At 36.6% G+C, this 5,608-nt stretch overlaps 1 long non-coding RNA gene across 2 annotated transcripts in view; it reads left to right on the top strand.

Annotated features, from left to right (window-relative positions):
• Positions 1 to 478: 478 nt before the first annotated feature.
• LOC115297063 overlaps positions 479 to 5,608 on the top strand; it is a 40,248-nt gene continuing 35,118 nt past the window's right edge. For both annotated transcript variants that reach the window (XR_003911239.1, XR_003911240.1), the window contains exon 1: positions 479 to 3,928. This is a non-coding gene — a long non-coding RNA (uncharacterized LOC115297063). The remainder of the gene's footprint in view (positions 3,929 to 5,608) is intronic.

The following is a 5,608-nucleotide window of genomic DNA, read 5'->3' as shown; positions in this document are numbered from 1 at the left end:
TAAGACTTGGACTTGTGAGAGGGTCTGTGAGGACTCCATTTATAGCTAATATATGTCTGGTTTAGTGATGGAAGAATGAAAGCATACGGAGTCTCAGCAGTGTGTGGAAGGTCACCTGGTGGGTGAACATCTAGACTCTGCTTTGGGAAGCCGTCCTGGATCACTGTTGTAAACCAATACGCTCTTTCCCCTCCTTGATCTGTTTTACAAAACATATTTTTCGTGATGGCAGGTAAAGTAACATCCCAAAACGTTATTTCTGGATGTTGTGATTATGGGTAATTGAAAATTTTATCCTCCTCTGCATCTTATTTATATTTATAATAAGCACACCTTAATTATGTAATAAATATAATAATTAAAACAGTTTTTAATCTTTATTTTTGAGAGGGAGAGAGAGAGAGAGAGAGAGAGAGAGAAGAACAGAGAGAGAGGGAGACACAGAATCTAAAGCAGGCTCCAGGCTCTAAGCTGTCAGCCCAGACTCCCACGCAGGGCCTGAACCCAGGAACCATGAGATCATGACCTGAGCCAAAGCTGGCCATTTAACCACCCATGTGTTCCAAAAGAATAATAATTTTAAGTTATTTTCCCATTTCTAAGAAATTAATGATGAGATTGTTAAATCCTTCAAGAACAATCACATTTTACTGACCATGGGCATCAAATAAAGACTGCACACAAGAAACCTGGAAGAAGCTGGTGTTAACTTATGATGAGCACCGTCATTGTAGTGAAATATGACTTGTTCATTGTAACAGAGTGAGAGAGCTTGATAAAAATCCGTGAATAAAACACAATCCTAACACATGGTGATTTTAACGTCAAAGTCTAACATTTATTCAGTTAAATAGCCTTTATCCCTCTAATGTATGCATTGTCCCTCTATTACTGTATTTCTTGGCTGTTCCTCTACCGGCACAGTGAAAGGGAGACTCAGGCCATTTACATGGTTACTTCTGCTTTGAAAGATTACAGGTAAAATTCATCTTAGTGGAGATCTTCAGGGGCTCAGTCAGCCATTTGGGTATATCCTACAACAGACTGAAGATAATTGCTTGAAAACAAGTACATTTTTTTCCGTTAGTTATCTTTTATGGCACACTGTGTGTAAAAGCTATACAGTTCGCCTTTGAGGCAGGGGTCTAGGTTTGGCTTCTTCTCTTTCCATAAAGGATAGAAACTGAATAATTGCTCCTTCTCTCAAATCCTAATGTGAAGGATGATCCCTCAGCAAATAAATTAAGGATCTGGACTTCCAAATCTCCCTGTTCTCCTAAATTCTGCCTCCAGACTCCACACTCTCTATGGAGAAGGTAGTCTTGAATTGCCTGCCTCCAGTCCCTTTTCCCAAAGCCCTGGTGATGAAATAGCTATCTGGGAGATCATTGGTAGCAATTTCCTGGCCATTTAATGTTCCACCCATTTATCAGGCAGGGCAACTGAAAACAGGTTCCACTTAGGCCACTGTGTCTCCACCCCATTCAGAATTATTTTTTCCCCAAGCTCTACTAGCACATTTTCAGTTTTTAACTGAAAGATACTATGAAACTACCTGCACAGTTTCTGCATGCCATCTTTGTTTTGGGTGATATTTACTACATAGGCTAGAAGACAGTGCAAAATCTCAACCTGAGAAAATTTTCAGAGTTAGCATTAAGAATTTTTTTTTGGATGAAATAACTTTTTTCTTCTATCTAATGATAATGCTATTTATTTAGGATAAAGATGCCTTTGGGTGTCTCTAGAGGAAAGCAAGATGGCTTTCTACTAAAATTCTCGCAGAGCTGTCAGTATTCTGGAGTTGACCAGACTCAGTGAGGCCAGCACACTCTGATCAACCTTCTACAAGTCTGACTCCTAATCCGCCCTCTATCTGAGGTCTGCACTTTCTGCCATCCTTAAGTTTCCTTAGGAAACCTAAGAAGCAGAGGGAAGAGAGATGGACAATATTAAGAAAAATTTCTTATAGGACCTGATGCCAGTACTGTGGCTAAAAAACATGCATCTCTTTTTATTTTATGGCCAAATGTTCCCTCTCTCTTTCCAGGATGGTACTGGATAGAACTGTGCCAGATTTTGTGGCATTTGTCTTCTCTTAACTTGGTGTGAGAGGAACATCCCCTTATTAGTTAGAGAGTACTTCTCCAGGGTCAATAAAACATAGTTGTTTAGGATTTCTTTTACCATATAGATTTGCCTCATCATGTGAAATTTCAGTTCACTTTAGCTGAGGTTTTAGATATTCCAAAGTCTTCTGTGTATAAAAACCTCCACAGATATATATGGACATACATACATATTTTGCTGTGGACAGATCACACTGACTGTTATGGATTTTATTAATAACACTCAGAAGGCAAACTTCTTTCAAAATTGAGGTGTTGTTAAGTTTACATCAATATTTTACTCATTGCTACCAAAAAGTCATTTTATCTTGTTTTGTTTCCACTCCCAAAAACAAAATAAAAAACTGTAAGGAATTAAGGATAGACCATGGAACTACATAGTTCCTTAGAGCTTCCATATTCATGATATTTATCCCAATTTGACCTTAAATTCTTAGTTATTAGTTACATTTCTAGAAATATAATCTCACTTTTTACTTTCATCTTTTTACTGCTTTTATATTTGTGAGTCATTTCCAATCCTTTGTGCACAGAGGTTAGGTTAAGAACATAATAAAGGCAAGCACACCAATAAACTAGCCATTTTTCCAGCCCCTCTATTTGGGATGTGGATTTTTCTGTTTTGTTGAGTAAAACCAGAAATCCCCACTTATACAAATCTTTTGTTGGTAAAAGAAGAGATATCACAACTTTTATAGTAAAATATAATTTAAATTTGAATGAAATTATTAGAAGTTAAATTCTGTTCTCTAGAATGATCAGGGAATGGAGGAATATGGTAACTATTTTGTTTAACTGAGAGTTGTCTTGAATTATAAGCATAAATCACATACACATACATATATAGAGGGTATATATAATGCATGTATGTGTGTGTACATAATAGAAGTAGATCCTCCACTAAGATCTATACTGACTTTTACAGTTACTCCAGGTAATCAAGACATTGGCTAGAGCTGGGAAGGAACCAATCTTCTGAACTTTTATATTCTGGTTTCAATTCCAAATAATTTGAGGTTCATTATATTAAGCACAGATGCATATGATATGCTATGTTCTACACAAAATGAGCAAATAAAACAGCTATGTTGTGTGGGTCTACATAGATAGAAATTTTTCTACTCATTTTGTTATCAGTTAGACATAAAGTAAGAATGCTTTCTTATGACTCATGTCAAGTTCCTCTTGCTCTTCCATTTCCCTCAGGTCTCAAGTTTCAGACTGTACCGAAGAGCTTCTTGAAGGAAGCATTAGGAATAGATAATTTATCACATTCTTTCCCAAGTATGAATCTGAGAAACAGGGCAGGGGCTGATGACCTAATACTGTTAACAAGAACACCATTACACATTTGATCTCATTTTTCCCCCTCTATCAAAGAAACTGGGGAGGGGATCTTATTCCAACAGTAAAGAATAAATGCATGTTTTGGGGAGGATTTGTATACATTGCCCCCACAGAGGTGGTTTGATGTTGTTGTTTTTCCTGGAAGCCTGCAATCAAGACACAAAAATGCACAGTGAACAGTGTAGATGAGCAAGTTAGTGTCATTAAGTATATATTTTGATACAGTTTAATTTTGGAAATAATTTTATGGATACTATAATTAAATTACAACTGAAATAAATTACATTGAAGATGCAAAGAACTTTAAAAATATAGATGTGATCAGCTATTTGAGAAAGGAATGAGTCCAATTAAAACTGAATGACAAAATATGATGGCAGATCTCATCTTCATGATCTATTCTGAAGCCATTCTGACCACTAAGGACCAATGAACACTGGTTCAGCATCCAGGTATGATACTCGATCCACTTTTCTGAAAAATTTATCCTATGATTTGACAGCTTGGATTAACGGAACATAATACCAATGAAGAACATGAAACTTATATCTTTCCTTCTAGCTAGGACTAATGGCCATTTAGAGGACTTTCAGGGCTGGTGACTTTCCTCAGAAGTTTGGGACACATTCTTATCCTTTGTACTTTTCCCACCGACAAAGTACGTACTTTAATATTTGACCCAGAAGGGAAGCCTTTTGGAGGCAAAGGATGACGGAATGGTGAAGGCATTGGAAGGAGAGGGCTATGTGTCGAGAGCATGGCCAAAGTTTTCCATCTTTAAAATCAGATAGACATCGTTCATATTCCAACCCTGCCACTTACAAGACATGTGATTTTGAAGAAACATTAATGATATTTCCCCTCTAATTAAACTTTGGACTTCTTAAATGACAGAAAGATCTATTTTTCTCCTGAGTCATTGGCCAACTATCCCACACTGATTCAGAATACTGGATGTTCTTGGAGTTTACCATATCTGTTGCAGAAAAGGCTTGCCTGGTATTTTAGCCCCTTTACTGAAAATTCAGGAAAATAACGCTAATTAAAAGAACCCAAGAAATCATCCACACTGTCATTATACATGCATCAAGATGCTTATTAACATTTGCTAAGGCATCTGTCTTCCCAGATTTAACACAAGCTATGCTGGCCCTGGAAAAAATAGAAAACACCTGGATAACCAAGAAGGCATGGGCATGGACACATATTTACACACAATCCTGCCTAACTTCCTAAGATAGAGCTACTTGTATATTACTTAAATACTCATAATGACAAACCTCATAATTAATATTAATTAAAATGATAAAAGGGATTATTCTGGGGCAATGCAGAAGAAGGATCTGTGGATCTTCCCCAACCTGATAGTTTATGGTCATCACCACCTGTGAAGAAGCAAGAAGAAAGAGTTCACGAGGGACTCTCACTAACCCTACATTGATTCAGGAATGGAGCTGAAACAAAAAGTACAATATTTGCTCCTAAAAAAAAAAAGATGAAATATAAAAATATTCTTTTTCAGTTGATAAAATTGAGCATATAGTATGTTCATTGAGCATTTAATATGTATTTGCTAGAATATAGATGGTATTCTGTACCATCTAGGTGATATGAAATAGGGAAAAACTCAATCCTTTTTCTCAGGGAACTTTATTTAATTGGTAGATGTGACAGAGTCCTGAATACTTTAATTCTAGATAAACTGAGCTAAGCATCAGTTATTGGTTAAAAGTTCAAAGGAGAGGATGACTTCTTAGCTTACTCTTATGAATATGGAGATCCTTGAGGAAGTAAGTGACATTTGAACAAGGACTTGAAAGATAACACAATTTGGAGAAAGTGGCAAAGGGAAAAAAATAAGCACCTTCTCAGTAAGAGGAAACAGTGAAAGCAAAGGCACAGGGAAAGACATTTGAGGTGTGGATCGGAAGAATAAACATTGTGAAAATGTCATTACTACCCAAAGCAATCTACACATTCAGTGCAATCCCCATCAAAATTGCACCAACATTCTTCTCAAAGCTAGAACAAACTACCCTCAAATTCGTATGGAATCACAAAAGACCCGGAATAGCCAAAGTAATATTGAAGAAGAAAACCAAAATGGGAGGCATCACAATCCCAGACTTTAA

Source organism: Suricata suricatta, chromosome 7 (genome assembly GCF_006229205.1).
Source record: "Suricata suricatta isolate VVHF042 chromosome 7, meerkat_22Aug2017_6uvM2_HiC, whole genome shotgun sequence".
Classification (NCBI taxonomy): Eukaryota; Metazoa; Chordata; class Mammalia; order Carnivora; family Herpestidae; genus Suricata; species Suricata suricatta.
This window is presented reverse-complemented; position numbering and strand designations above follow the sequence as displayed.